This window comes from Octopus bimaculoides, chromosome 1, assembly GCF_046866305.1.
Source record: "Octopus bimaculoides isolate indiv1 chromosome 1, ASM4686630v1, whole genome shotgun sequence".
Classification (NCBI taxonomy): domain Eukaryota; kingdom Metazoa; phylum Mollusca; class Cephalopoda; order Octopoda; family Octopodidae; genus Octopus; species Octopus bimaculoides.
The window spans coordinates 3883187-3899598 of NC_142928.1; the positions used below are offsets into that span (position 1 = coordinate 3883187).

Genomic DNA, 16412 nt, shown 5'->3' on the forward strand with positions numbered 1-16412 from the left:
CTCTAGGCACAAGGCCCAAAATTTTTGGGGAGGCAGTCAGTTGATTAGATCAACCGCAATATGCAAATGGTACTTAATTTATCGACCCTGAAAGGATGAAAGGCAAAGTCAACCTCAGTGGAATTTGAACTCAGAACGTGAAGACAGACGGAATACCACAAAGCATTTTGCTCAGCGTGCTAACGGTTCTGCCAGCTCACAGCCTTATTCTTAAATAATATTCTTTTCTACTCCTCTAGGTACAAGGCCTGAAATATTGGGGGAAGGGGCCAGTCGATTAAATCGACCCCAGTACAAAACCAGTACTTAATTTATCGACCCCGAAAGGACGAAAGGCAAAGTGGACCTCAGTGGAATTTGAACTCAGAACGTAAAGACAAACGAAATACTGCTAAGCATTTCACCCGGCGTGCTAACGCTTCTGGCAGCTCACCGCCTTGCACACACACATATATATTGCTTTCCAACTATTTAGTTTTAGGTTCGGTCTGACTTATTCTACAGCTCTGCGCCAACCAGCCAACCAAGGCCTTGTGAGTGAAAGACGGCCATTGCATATGCGTGTGTGCATGTGTAACAAATGTGCAGAGCATACAGAACAGCTGTGCACACAGAATACAAAGCTTGTATATTTAGAAATATACACCCCACAAAGATAAATATAATTTGAAACTGTTGTACAATAGTTTGTTTTAGAAGCATTCTGAAGGTTTGTTGCTGTTGTTGTTGTTTAAACCCCAGGTCAGCCTTATCTGAACAAACCTATGATCAATAGGATTCAACCCATGACCATCTTGCCTTATTTTAAGGCAAGCCGAGTATCTTGTGGAACCCCTCCCCTTATTTTTTAAGGTATATGGAAGTGACATTGGAGCAAGACATGTGTCTGACCTTTTGGGGTCTTGTTGAGCCAACCAGCTCATGTCTGCATGGAAACCAGACACGAAAGATTAATGATGATGATGATGATGGTGTGAAGGTAATTTGGCTGCTGTTTCTAACAAGTTGATAGACCACATTCAAACACTCTTTCACTTGTTCATCGTTAGGCTTTTTTTTTTAAAAAAAGAAAAACAAAAATAAAAAGTATTTGTTTCTGGGTTTATGGTCTTCAGCAGATATAAGATAAATAATATGACCCTGGATACAATGTCAGGCAACACTATGGCTAGCTTTTCCAGATAACCTGGTATCTATAGCCAACAGCACTGACCAGTCAGGTAATGTGAAGTTCTGTATTCAATCCACAAATACAACAAAATGCCCACAACATTACATTTGAATTGATGACCATTGAGAAAATAGTTCAATGTTGTATCCCCCACTCAGTTATCTCCCCCTTCAACCTTTTTTTCGGGGGGGGGGGGGCAGTGATGTTGGTTAAGAAATTTACTTCTCAACCATATGATCTTGGGTTCAGTCCCACTGTGCAGCACCTTAGACAACTGTCTTCTACTATATAATCCTGGGCCAACCAAAGCCTTGTGAGTAGATTTGGTAAACAGAATCTGGAAAAAAGCTTGTTGATGTGTGTTTCTTTGCCTGAACGTCATGTTGTAGCTGTAAATGAGCATCACTGTTATACAAGAAGTGTTGTTTTGTTTCCAGTCTTCTGTGAAAACATGACCAGCCATGGGGAAATATTAACTTGTCAGGAGAGGTGCGAGAGTTGGTAACAGGAAGAGCATCCTACTAGCAGCGACCCATGCAGTCATGGAAAGATGGATGTTAAAATAATGATGATGTTTTGGTTAGAGTAGGAAGGACAATGCCCCAACCCTCTAAGACAGGTAGAAAGGAAGTAACTTTGTCATTATTAAGATGGTGTTTGGAGCATAATTTAACACAGAGTTTTGATGGAAGGTTTTAATTTAAATCACTTTAACCCTTTTGTTATCATATTTCTATGCAACACACTGCATTTGTTTCATGTAATTTAGCAAAGTTAAGCTGTTGTTCGGAGCATTAATTAACAAGGAATTTTGGTTGAAGGTTTTGAGCGTGGCCGTTGCCAGTACCGTGTGACTGGCCCTCATGCTGCTGGCACATAAAAGCACCCACTAGACTCTCGGAGCGGTTGGCATTAGGAAGGGCATCCAGCTGTAGAAACTCTGCCAGATCAGATTGGAGCCTGGTGCAGCCTTCTGGTTTCACCAGTCCTCAGTCAAATTGTCCAACCCATGCTAGCATGGAAAGCGGACGTTAAACGATGATGATGATGATGATGACAGGGTGTTTCTATCAGAGAACCAGGAGCAGTCTCAGGTAGGTTGGTGTCAAAAGGGTTAAATCCGTGAATATTTCCATGTTGCCAAGCATCATGAAAACAAATGAAAATAAAGTCAATTTCTTTACGACCTTCCTCGAAATTCAAAACCTTATTTCATAACAAGATCTAATTATTTTTAATGAAATAATTAAAAAGTATTTACTTCACTCAGGCTCTGCATAAATGGCGTTTGGTTTGTACCGAGTAACATAGCAAAATTATTGTGAATGGGAAACAACGCTGAGAGAACTGTTTCGTGAGAATCTGAAACGAACTGTTCATAGTTGTAAATAGAGATTAATGGCTGCTTTTATTATGTAACAAACTTGAAAACCGGGAATAATTATCAGGAAATCAGTCAGGAAATGATAAAATATAATCCACAAGTGCTTTATGGGAGCTGGTTGCTATATAAATGAGTGAACGAGAGACAGAAATATCAATTAGAAATACGTTCTACCACTAATTGCCAACACTTTCACTGAAATATTGTGTAAAGATACTGGAATGGTTGTTGTGTTTATTAACCATTCAAATATACAACAGATAGGCACAGGGTGGATAAATAAAGGATAGATACGTAGAGAAGTAGTACTGCTACTACTAACATGGATATCCCACCATCTTCATAACAAAGGTTACAATCATCATCATCATCCTCACCATCACTGCCATCATAACTATCATCATTACCATCTTCATCCCCATAACCACCACCACCACTCTAACTACTACAAACACAACCACCACCACTGCCATCACCACCACCATCATCATCATCATTGTCATTAGTATGTTGCACTTGAAGATACCAATGCTTGTACACAGACACACAGAAAACTCTGGTCTGTCAAAACCCCATTTTGTTTCCAATCACAAAAAACGAAAAAAAAAAAAAAAGAACTGTGTTCAATTTGCCAAAATTGATTTATTAAACCTTAACAACAAAATGATAAACAATTAAAAAAACAAAACAAAGTAGAACAAATAGTTAAGAAATTTATTGCTTTATCTCGAAGGAACTGTAGCACTAAAGATGACTTCTTTTCCCTTTTTGTTTTTACTAGTTTCAGTCATTTGACTGCAGCCATGCTGGCGCACCCCCTTTAGTCAAAGAAATGGACCCCAGGACTTGTTCTTTGTAAGCCTAGTACTTATTCTATCGGTCTCTTTTGCCGAGCCACTAAGTTATGGAGATGTAAGCACAAACATCAGTTGTCAAGCGATGGTGGGCGAGACAAACACACACACACAGATGACAGGCTTCTTTCAGTTTCCATCTACCAAATCCACTCACAAGGCTTTGGTTGGCCTGAGGCTATAGTAGAAGACATTTGCCCAAAGTGCCACACAGTGGGACTGAACCCAGAACCATGTGGTTAGGAAGCAAGCTTCTTACCACACAGCCATAACTGCGCCTATATATATATATATCTATAAACTTCCTGTTCTAAAGTGTTCTAAAATATTTTCATCAAAATTCCATGTTAATTTATTACTCTAAACACTAGCTTAATAACGACAAAGTTATTGTACAAAATTCTTTATTATTCCCCAAATTAATTCAAACAAATACAATGTATTTCAAAAGAATTATGTAAATAAAAGAGTTAAAGTGATCCAAATTAAAACCTTGCATCAAAATTCTGTGATAATTTATGTTCCAAATGATAGTTTAATAACAACAAAATTATTTTGCTAAGTTCTTCATTATTTTCAAAATTAATTGAAACAAAGACATTATATTTCTACAGAATTATGGCAACAAAAGGGTTAAACAATTTCGGTTAGTTTTAGTTGTTGAATCAACAATTTGAAGCCATTATCAGAGAAAGACACAGATTCCGTCAGTTCTGACTCGAAGATTTTTGGCACTGAACCAAACGATTGCTTTTAGCAGTGTTAACCTTGAGGCAAGCATTTGAACCAGGCTCCCTGTTGTCTTATCAGCAAGATTCGTTACCCTAACAGATGCTAGGGCTGGACACCAGCCATACCAATTGCAACCAACCTTAAACCAGGAAGGGGTGGCTGTGGTAATTTATAATTGGGTGAAGAGCAAGGGGGGTGAAGAGGTTTAAGAAGAAGTGTTGAGAGAGAGAGAGAGAGAGAGAGAGAGAGAGAGAGAGAGAGAGAGAGAGAGAGAGAGAGAGAGGGAGCAGAAGAGAATGAATGCTGGACAGATAAGTTAGATAATTAAGTGGTACTACTGCTGCTGCTGCTGCTGCGTTTGTTTCTGATAAATATGTTAAGCAGACAGCATTAGAGGAGATAGGAAATGGGATCATGTGATGTTTATGTCTTCACAAAGGGTGATTAATATTGCAAATCAAGTGAAACTTGTAGAAGCGGAAGTCACAGACCTTATCTCATCAGGAGTTTTAAGCTGTGCGTTTGTGCTGTGTTTCTGCTGCTTATGAGGTCTCAAGGCCTTTTATATTAACCTCAATGTGGGTGAACTTCCTTCATGTGAAAAAAAAACGTTTTATAATAAACCATAATTGAAAATGGAAATAACAAGATTTTTCAATAACAGGCCTCGGTGCCTTCTCTCTCTCTCTCTCTCTCTCTCTCTCTCTCTCTCTCTCTCTCTCTCTCACACACACACACACACACATGTAACCTTTCACTGCCATAAACAGTGTCTAGACAATATAAACAGCATAAGGCATGTGAAAGAAAGTAGACAAATCAAAAGATTTCATTGCCTGACCTGTTTGAAGTAATTAAACCACTCTCTGCTCTTATAAACTACAACAGGGCATAAACCGCATCTCTATTAAATTCAATGAATACATTACTTAAGATGATGGTGGTAGTGGTGGTGGTGGTAGTTCATATGGTAGATGATAAAGTTGTATAACATGTCTCTCATTTTCAATGATTTGATATATTTATTATCCCAAAGAACATTTAATGTATCGCACACAGCCAATGCTATATTCTGTTTAACATTGAATTTATGGTGCATAATATACCTCACATAACACAAGACATATCACACACAGTAGATGTTATCTCCATAGTATAATGATAATAATAACAACAACAACAACAATAATAATAATAATAATAATGATTTCAAATTTTGGCACAAGGCCAGAAATTTTGGGGGGGAGGGGTAAGTTGATTACAGCAATCCCAGCGTTCATCTGGTACTAATGTTATCAGCCCTGAAAGGATGAAAGGCAAAGCCGACCTCAGTAGCATATTATTAATAATCATAATAATAATAATAGTTGACGTAGAGTAGATTCATTGATTGGCTGGTTGGTTGATTTACGTTATACAGAGAGAGGAGGAAGAGAGAGAGGGAGAGAGGAGGAAGAGAGAGAGGGAGAGAGGAGGAAGAGAGAGAGGGAGAGAGGAGGAAGAGAGAGAGGGAGAGAGGAGGAAGAGAGAGAGGGAGAGAGGAGGAAGAGAGAGAGGGAGAGAGGAGGAAGAGAGAGAGGGAGAGAGGAGGAAGAGAGAGAGGGAGAGAGGAGGAAGAGAGAGAGGGAGAGAGGAGGAAGAGAGAGAGGGAGAGAGGAGGGAGAGAGGAGGAAGAGAGAGAGGGAGAGAGGAGGAAGAGAGAGAGGGAGAGAGGAGGAAGAGAGAGAGGGAGAGAGGAGGAAGAGAGAAATATAGAGACAGTTAGCATAAGAGGTGCAGGATGAGTGCACATACTAGGCGTAGTGGTTGGCAATGAGTAAAGGAACATAGTGAGAGAAAAAGGACCATAGGGACAGAGGAGGAAGAGGAGGAGACAGAATAATATATCTTTTGAAAATTAATATTCATTTCATCATTTTTAAAAAAGCATCAAGAAATTTAATAAAAGTTAAACTATAATTATTGTATGCCATATTTTTCTGGTATTACCAGGGTAGCACAAAGTATACATCAGTATATGATGACAGATAACACTCTATATTCCATATAGCATTAATATTCAACCCATGGTTGGTGACAGATGGACAAGGCTTTTGTAGCTAGGAATACAACAGAGTGTAATCCTAATGAGGGATTCTTTGCTTAGATCTGCTAGAAATAGCAGCCAAATACCTTGAAATTAATTACAACCCTCTTAAAAGAAGAGGGAATAACATCATCACGTTCAGCAAATTCTTCTGGTCCTTCATGGAATTTACAATCACACCCAGCCATGCCAGTCTTGTTGAATTTACGGGTCTTTGCAGTGATGATAGTTTACAGAAATAAATAGAGCATGCTTTAAAGCGGTTGACCCTATTATATATGCAGAATTATTGTTGTGTGCTAATTGCTGACCTCAGCCAAGATAATTACCATCAGTGCAACCTAGTTGCCTAATAAAAAACTGTTGTCAAAGGGTTAATGCTTAGCCTCAGGTCTTTCCCGATCACTCAGACCTATGACTAAAAATGTTCCATTCCAGCCATGACAACCCTGCCTCATTCAGGCACAGTATATTTCAGACTACATATATGTGGGGGTTGGGGGGTTGGGGGCTTGGGGGGTTTAAGACAGAGGATGGGGGAGAAAAATTTGAAGGAAATTTCACTGCTATTTCCAGCAGGTCAACCGACTACAGTGGATACATTAGGCTGAGCACTTGGAACACGAGGAGAAGTGGTGGGATTTGATCTCATCATTTGTGTCTTCACAGAAGACCCAAAGCTAGTGGAAGTTTGCTGTGAAGAAATAATGACCAAAGGTGGATAGCATGGAATCAAACATTATGTCAATAATGGTGTGGAAGATGATGATGATGATGATGATGATGATGATGATGATGATGATGATGATGATGACGACGACGACACCACCAATACTAGTGATAATGATAAGAATAAAGAGTGTGATGACAACAATGATGAGGATGACAATGATGATGAGGATGACACTCACATGGAATTAGCAATCAGGTGATGCATTCAAATGCAATTCTTTGAATAGACCCAAATTAATATTTGGTTATTTTGTGACAGAATTGGAAAAATCTACCTCTCTTGAGCACGCACACACAAACACAGACACACACACACACACACAAACACAGACACACACACATACAACACTACGCTCAATACATTATAACACACAAAATGGTAAAAAAAGGTAATGTTTATGAGGAGGAGGAGGGGGAGGGGAGGAGGAGGGGAGGAGGGGAGGGGAGGAGGAGGGGAGGGGAGGAGGGGAGGAGGAGGAGGAATCAACTTTACAGTCTCACATAGATTAGTTGTAAGGTGAAGGTGTTTGGTAACCAACCTCAACACATGCTTACTGCCCATAAACAACTTAATTGGTAGCCAGCCTGAACGAATGTTTGATGTCCACGTAATAGATCATACACTTGCAGCAACAATGTTGTCATCACCGTCATCATTATCATTTAATATCCACTTTCCATGTTGTCATGAGTTGGATGGTCCAACACGAACTAACAAGCCAGAGCACTTTGCCAATCTCCGTTGTCTGTTTTGGCATGCTTTCTACAGCTGGATGCTCTTCCTGACACCAACCACTTTACACAGTGCTTTTTTATGAGGCACCAGCACCAGTGAGGTCACCAAGTCAGATGTAGGGTTAACTTCAACACAGAAAACACGAGCTAGTATATATATATATATATATATATATATATATTTGCTCCATATTAGAATTATCTTTTCACACTGAGTATGCTATGGTTTGGCACGTAACGAATCAGCTGCAGTGCAGACTTCAACATGACGGGTTGGGGGATTTTTTTCTTCATGGTAAACGTGCTGAATGAAGGTGAGGCTATAATGCCAGTCCAGAAACCAGTCCACGTGAGTCCCGTATGCTCACAGACTGTTAAATTTCTGGAATTATTGTCAGTAGTTTTTTTTTTGGTGATTTAAATAAGAGTTTTGACTGTTATTTCTAGCAAGTAGACATACTCAGCATGTCCTTTGATTAATATAAATTTTAATCCATCAGCTATTTAAAGCTTTTTGGGGGGCCTGCAATCACCTATATTATTAATTCTGTTATTATCATTTTAATGATTTTATCCTCAATAATAATGGAGTTAATACTCATATTTTCTTTGCAAATATTTTCTACTGAAATATTTGCTCCGTATTAGAATTATATTTATATGTATAGTTTAATTCTTGCAGTCAATCGTTTCGTACAAAGATATAATGATATAAATTCATGATTGAATTAAATAAATATCATCGTACTCTTCAGTGCAGGAAGGAAAGAAACCACAATGCAAGGAACTTAAAAAAAGAATAGAGCAGGAAAAGTTGGATCTAGGAGAGTCATATTGGTATCCGTGTGAAAAAGAGATGTTTATCTTCTCCATTTTATTTTCTCACACAGATTCCAATATGACTCTCCTAGATCCAACTTTTCCTGCTCTATTCTTTTTTTAAGTTCCCTGTATAATGGTTTCTTTCCTTCCTGCACAGAAGAGTACGATGATGTCTATTTCATTCAATCATGAATTTATATCATTATATCTTTGTACGAAACGATCGTCTGCAAGAATTTAAACTTCTTATATATTTTAACACCTTGTTTCCTCCATTTCTAACAAATCGATGGGACTTATGGAACTCCATCCCATAAATTCATCATACACTATATATATATATATATATATATATATATGACCCCTCTGTCTGGCGATTGCCATGATAGATCGCTAGCCACTAAACCTTTTCTATTTTCTCTCCTTGCTTATTTCTGTGTTCCTTTCTGTCGAAGAATGTAGGCTCGAAACATAAAAGACTTTCTCACTTCCCGAGCATTAAACTAATACATCTGTTATATATATATATATATATATATATATATATATATATATATATAGTGTATGATGATAACAATAATTCTCGGATGGAATTTATAAATATTTAAATCATTGCTACACACGTTTCCACAAATCACCTGATTTTAACATCAGAGTCAGTATCCTTGGGATTCCTACAGTATAGTCCGTATTATCTGTGGGCATCTGGTTGATCATCATCATTGATTCATTTCATCAGGCGATACTGCATGAGTGGATGAATTACACAGAGATGTTTATCTCTTCTTGTTAGTACGAAGTCCAATGATGATGATCAACCGGATGCCCACAGATGATACTGTCTATACTGTACAAATCCCAAGGATACTGACTCTGATGTTAAAATTATGTGATTTGTGGAAATGTGTTAAATATTTATAAATTCCATCCTAGAATTACTGTTATTATTATATGTATCCAACATTATATCAGTAAAACCATGATGCAACCCTAACTGACTCACTAGTCAGTATCATTAGACAGTAACTGGCATAATGAAACAGGAGCTTTATTAACATACCCCTAATGTTACCCTAAACAATGTAAAAGACATATATATATATATATATATATATATATATATATATTATTTAATGTTTGTTTTCCATGCTGGCATGAATTGGCTGGTTTGACAGGATTTAGAAAACAGCAGAGCTGTCTCAAACTCCAATGGTTTCTATGACTGGATGCCTTTCCGAATGCCAACCCCTTTACAAAGTGTACTGGGTGCTTTTTTCATGCCACCAACACTAATGAGGTCGTTAAGTAACTTGCAAGACAGGAAAAGACAAGAAAAAGGAAGAAGTCTTCTTGACTAAGAGGTGGGGAAGTATGAGCTGGGGTGGGGGTGCACGTCTTTTGGCCAGGTATTGGGAGGTTGAAGTATGATAGAGGGACAAGTGCTAATGTCTTGCCATATGTTTTGTGTTACGCTAAGAAATAGTACACAGTAGATCAATTTCTTCATATTCTGAATTGCTTTGACTGAGGAAGGTTTACGTAATGGATACATTTGCTATTATATTGTTGTGCAGACCTGAAACATATGTATTAAATGATTTTGGAATATCTCTGTTTGGTTTCACTTCATTATCATAACTATACACACACACACACACACACACAAACATACATTGTTTGGTTTTGGCTTAGAAAAATGTGCCAAAGCAACCTTGAAAAGAGGAAAACTAGTTAAGAGTAGCAACATCACACTAGACAAAATGAATGAAATAAGAGAATTAGACCAAAGCCAGACATACAAATATTTAGGAATCAATGAAGTAGATACAATACAACGCACACAGATGAAAGAGAAAATAAAGAAAGAATACTATAGACGAGTTAGATCAATACTGAAAACAGAGCTCAATGCTAAAAACAATATAATAGGTATCAACACTCTAGTCGTCCCAGTTATAAGTTACAGCTACAATATCTTTAACTGGACACTAAACGAACTATCTAAAATAGACAGGAAAACAAGAAAAATAATGACAGGATATAGGATGCATCACCCAAAATCTGACATAGAAAGGCTATATATACAAGGTACAGAAGGTGGTAGGGGTCTTATACAGCTGGAAAACTATTATAAAATAACCACCATAGGACTGCAAAAATACCTACTTCAGAAGCAAGGAAAACTAACACAAATAGCCACAAAACATGAGTAAAACAAAAAACTGTTTTCAGTATTTAAGGAAGCTGACAAATACAAACAAGAAATCAATCTACCTAAAGAAGAAGAAGAAGAAGAAGAAGAAGAAGAAGAAGAAGAAGAAGAAGAAGAAGAAGAAGAAGAAACAACAACAACAACAACAACAAAAGCTATAAAACAAATGAAATTCAAACTAAAACTAGAACAACAACAGACCATGATAAAACGATGGCAAGAAAACATATAATGAAAAGAAACATAACAAGTAACTGCAGAATATGTGGCGATGGATAAGAAACAATAAATCATATCATCTCTGGCTGCCCAGTCCTGGCTAAGAAGGAATATATTCACAGACACGACAGAGTTGAGACCTATATACACTGGAAGCTATGCCAACACTATGGAATAACAACAGAAAAAAGATGGTATAAACACACGCCATAAAAGGTCACAGAAAACGAGAAAGCAACCATACTCTGGGATATGCCAATACATGCAGATTGAGAAATTAAGGCCAATAGGCCAGATATAGTTGTCAAAGATCATGAAGAAAAAAAATGCTTTCTAATTGATGTATCAATACCAGCAGATGACAACGTCTCCCTAAAAGAAATGGAGAAACTTTCAAAATACAAAGACCTGGAAATAGAGGTAACTCGAATGTGGAATCTAAAAACAGAAACAATTCCTATCATAGTAGGTGCCTTAGGTATAATAAAAAAATATTCAGACAAATACATAACAAAAACACCAGGACTTACAAATATATATAACATACAGAAAATTGCACTACACACATCCTACGCAAAACACTTTCAATACAGTAACCATAAGAGCATCACAGCAAACCACAGCACATACCCAAGGCACACAGAGCTGTGCTCGGTAGTGAAGTGAAAGCACGTTATAAAAATAAAACTACTGAATAATAATAATAATAATAACATTAGAAAAAAAACCTTAGGAATGAGAACCCAGGTTCAAAATTTCTCCAAGGCACCTGATGAAGGCTGGAGAGTATATCAGCCGAAATGTGTTAACAAACAAGATGAGGACAAATATCTGTCAAATGTAAATGATGTACATAATTCCTCATCTCTCAAATGTAGAGTGGTAAATGTACCCACGAGCCTATGGTGTAGCGGTTAAGAGCACGGGCTACTAACCCCAAGATTCCAAGTTCGATTCCAGGCAGTGACCTGAATACTACTACTACTACTACTACTACTACTACTACTGCTGCTACTACCACTACTACTACTACTACTAATAATAATAATAATAATAACATTGAAAAATACCTTAGGAATGAGAACCCAGGTTCAAAATTTCCCCCAAGACACCTGATGAAGGCTGGAGGGTATATATCAGCCGAAACATTATGTTAGCAACAAACAAGATGAGGACAAATATCCGTCAAATGTAAATAATGTACATAATTCCTCATCTCTCAAATATAGAACGGTAAATAGGTTTGGTTTCATTTTTGTTATAAGTGACTTGGGTTTTGAGGAAAATGTTTGGCTGTTAATGAGGAGTAGGAAGAGGGAAGAAGGGGAACATATAGCTATGATAAATACATAAAATGTACAGAAAGACTTTGCGCTAATGAGGTGAGTGTAAATATTTTTGTTAATGCAGAAACATTTTTACTGCATTGCTGTAGTGAGACAGAGAAAGAGAGAGAGAGTAGGAGAAGGAGAAAGAGGTGAAGGGTAAAAGAAAAAGATGATCTATTATAGAAGAAGGAAAATTACACGTTCACAAATGAAACAGGAGTTCTGTAAAGATTCTTCTAAATGAATAGACAACATAACATCGGTCGATAGAAAATATAAAATATTAAGAAATTAAAAATCAACACACATACCAATGTAGATAAAAATGAATACAAGCCTCAGTCACTCTGAATAATAACAATAATAATGATAATAATGAGAAAATCTGATTACAACAGATTTCCATACACCAAAGTGATGTCTAATGTGACTAAAAAATGTTGCTATATTCAATGAATGTTTTCTGTTTTAAGCTGGAAGCCTTTTAATGATCAATAACTCAAATATTACAGACACTTTACCGATCACCTTTATTTATATAGCCTCACCTGCAATGACACTGTCTATATACCACCACAAACATCGTCTCACCTGCATTAACGCTGCCTCACCTGTACCAACACTACTACCTCATCTCTATTAATACTGCTTCACCTGTACCAACACTACCTTATCTTTATTAATACTGGTTCACTCGTACCAACAATGCCTCACCTGTACCAACACTGCTTCACCTGTACCAACAGAGCCTCCTCTCTATTAACGCTGTTTCACTTGTACCAACACTGTCTCATCTTTATTAACACAGGTTCACCTGTATCAGCACTGTCTCACCTATATCAACACTACCTCACCTGTACCAAAACTGCGTCATCTCTATTAACACAGGTTCAGCTGTACCAACGCTGGTACACATGTACCCCTGTACCAACACTGTCTCACTTGTACTCCTTTACCTGCACCAACAATCTTAAATGTGTGTGTGTGTGCATGCATGCACACACACACACACACACATGTAGAACAACTGTGCCTAGCTGTAGCCATACCAACAAATCCCCCTAGTCAAACCTCAACGTAATGAAACTGAAAGAAAAACAAGTCTCATCAATGAAATTCTACAGCTGATAAAGAAAACCATTCTGATGGTTGTGAGGCCTGAAGAGATGGAGATAGTGCTTGGTTGTTATGGAGATAAGTAAATTGAAGTGGAATGAGTGTGTCAAGGGGAAAAGGGGCAGAAAGAGAGAGAGAGAGAGAGAGAATGGAAGGTAGAAAGGGAGATTGTGTAAGAGTGGAAGTAGGTGTGTTTGTGAGGGAGAGAGAGATAGAGTAGCAGAGTGTGTGTGTGTGTGTGTTGTGAGAGAGAGAAAGAGACAGAATAGAAGATAGTGTGTACATGTATATGTAGGTGTTGTATGTGTATGCATATTTGTGTATGTATGCGTGTGAGTGTGTATGTGTGTACCGCCCCCTTCTGAGGTGGCAGGGGTACAGGCAGAGAGGGCAGAGTTAGTAATGATCAGAAAATGGCTGCCCCACCGCCATCCCACCCACACTTTTGGGAATTCTTTCCAAGGAATGGAGGGGGTGAAGGAAGAGAAGGAAGAGAACCTAGAATTTTCTCCATTTTGTCGTCTTATAATATCCTTATCCTTCACCACCACAGAACTCCCTCCTCTTCTTTCCCCTTTTCCGCTCTCACTCTTCCTGTTTCTGTCTCCCCCACCCCGCTTCCTTAGCAATCCACTTGTTGAAAAATACACCGCCCCCCCCCGTCCCCCACAAACCAGTTTAACCCCCTCTCACTCACCAATGTGTCTTTTTGATACCACCCTTCCTACTCCCCCCCCCACTCCGATTCCCCACATCCTATTACCCTACAATAAATAATTCTTGCTTGTATTCAAATATGGAAACCCAAAAAGACATCTAAGCACCATTATTGCTAATGGTGTCAAACGAACTAAAAACCTGCCCCACTCTCTGCAAAAACTCAAAGACAACAATTATGATAATAATGTTCTCTAATGAACTCAATATCGAAAGTCAGAAACCTAATGGTCTTATGCCAGAGTAAATGGTCTATATTAAAGATCTAGCAGTCATGGTCTTAGACCTAATTGTCAATGATAAAGGTCCAATCATCCATGTTACACACCCAGTAGGCCATGTTAGAGATTCTATGGTCTATATCAGTGATCTATTGGTCTAACTTAGCCATCCAAAGGTCTATGTTAGACAGCCAATAGTCTCTCAGAATCAAAGTTGACTTCCGAAGAATTTGAATTAAGAATGGTAAGGGCAGACAAAATTCCTAGTGGAATTTTGTATGGTGTGTTAACAGTTCTGCCAGCTTGGTACCTTAATAAAAAATAATGGTTTCAAATTTTGGCACAAGGCCAGCAATTTTGAAGGTTGGGAGGTAAGTCAATTACATTAAGCCCAGAACTCAACTGGTGATTCTTTTATTGACTCTGAAAGGAATGAAGGCAAAGTTGACGTTAGTGGAATTTGAACACAGAACGTAAAGACGGATGAAGTGCTGCTAAGCATTTTGCCTGGCATGCTAACGATTCTGCCAACTCCCCACCTTAACAACAACAACAGCAACAATAATAATAATAATAATAATAATAATAATAATAATAGCACTCAGAGAGCGCAAACCTCCACCAAGGCAACACCAACATCCTCTCAACGATTGGCCAGAGATGATTTTTAAAATGAGAATATGTGAAATAAACTCGACTGCTCTCACAAATGAGAATACTAAAAATGAACCCAACCGCTCTCAAAAATTAAGTAAAAAAATAGTCAAAATAATCCAGAATCCTTGTCCGATACCTGATCGATCCCAATGGTTGTCATGGAATGTGAAGATGGCTGTAGAAAATTTAGTAATGGTAATAAATAGTTTATCCTTATCTAATACAAGCCAAAGTTAACAAATTCACCATTCAAAATAGTTTCAAAGATGGAGGTAATAATTATAAGTTCTACTCAGGAATTTTTAAATGAACAGCATGAGACCTTTTGGCTTTCTCTTCTCTTAAATTCCGGCTTTCCTTTAGTATTCCTGTTCTTTTAGATCAATGTATAGATGTATGTATATAAGTAAGTATACTGCAAAGTGTTAATATGTATGTATAATATTTAATATATATATTATAAAAATATGTTAGTGTTAATAAAATTCTGAACGGTTTTGCTGCCATTTGTTTATGCCATTTATTATTAAGGTGGCGAGATGGCAGAATCGTTAACACGCCAGGCAAAATGCTTAGAGGTAGTTTGTCTGCCGCTACGTTCTGAGCTCAAATTCCGCCAAAGACAACTTTGCCTTTCATCCTTTCAAGGTCCATGAAATAAGTACCAGTTATGCACTGGGGTCAATGTAACCAACTAGCCCCCTTCCCCCCAAAAATTTTCAAGGCTTTGTGCCTAGCATAGAAATTATTATTATTATTAACATTAATAACAACAACAACAACAACGTCCACTGTAATGTCTGCTTGGCATGATGTAGAAACCGTTTTTTTGGCCCTAATTACGGTAGATTAAAGACACTGGGTGGGGTAGAGGTGGAGTTAACAGATATTATTGACCGAATGATAAAGCATTGCTAACGAATAATAACGAGGAATATGGTGGTTGTGGTGGTGGTGGTGGTTAAGTATTTTTATGACTAGTAAGCATGGTTTTGTCAGAATGTTACAAACAACAATCGAAACCAACAAGGAATTGATATTAAGAGCAATCATCAAACTTGTGCTACAGTTTAGATTTATTGTTATTTTAACAATCTACAGGAATAAACAGATAAATATAAAACAACAGCAACTACAACACCAAAACAAAAAAAAAAAAAGAAAAGAAAACCATTGTTTTGAAGCATGGCATGGAACACAAGAGTTTATCAAGATGTCAGCAAAAAGCTTTTTTATGTGGGGTTAGCATGGAGAAATTTCAAGTCAAACGCTTCATAATAAATAATTGATGAGCTGAAAAACAAAAACCGATTATCTGGATGGTTAGTTAGTAAGTTGCTGCCTGTTGACGATAAATGTTAATGGAATCCAGATCCCAGACAGAGCTGCAAATAATAACATTCTCGGTGCTTTAACCAGCTATGAA

The 16412-nt window shown here is 37.7% G+C and overlaps 1 protein-coding gene across 6 annotated transcripts in view; it reads right to left on the minus strand.

The window, feature by feature from the left end:
• LOC106880102 (steroidogenic factor 1) overlaps positions 1-16412 on the minus strand; it is a 261360-nt gene that overhangs the window by 190147 nt on the left and 54801 nt on the right. For 2 of the 6 annotated variants that reach the window (XM_089347892.1, XM_089347897.1), the window contains exon 2: positions 4633-4732. The exons of the other annotated variants lie outside the window; for them this stretch is intronic. The gene's annotated coding sequence lies outside the window, so the exon portion shown is untranslated. The remainder of the gene's footprint in view (positions 1-4632; positions 4733-16412) is intronic. 6 annotated transcript variants of the gene reach the window in all.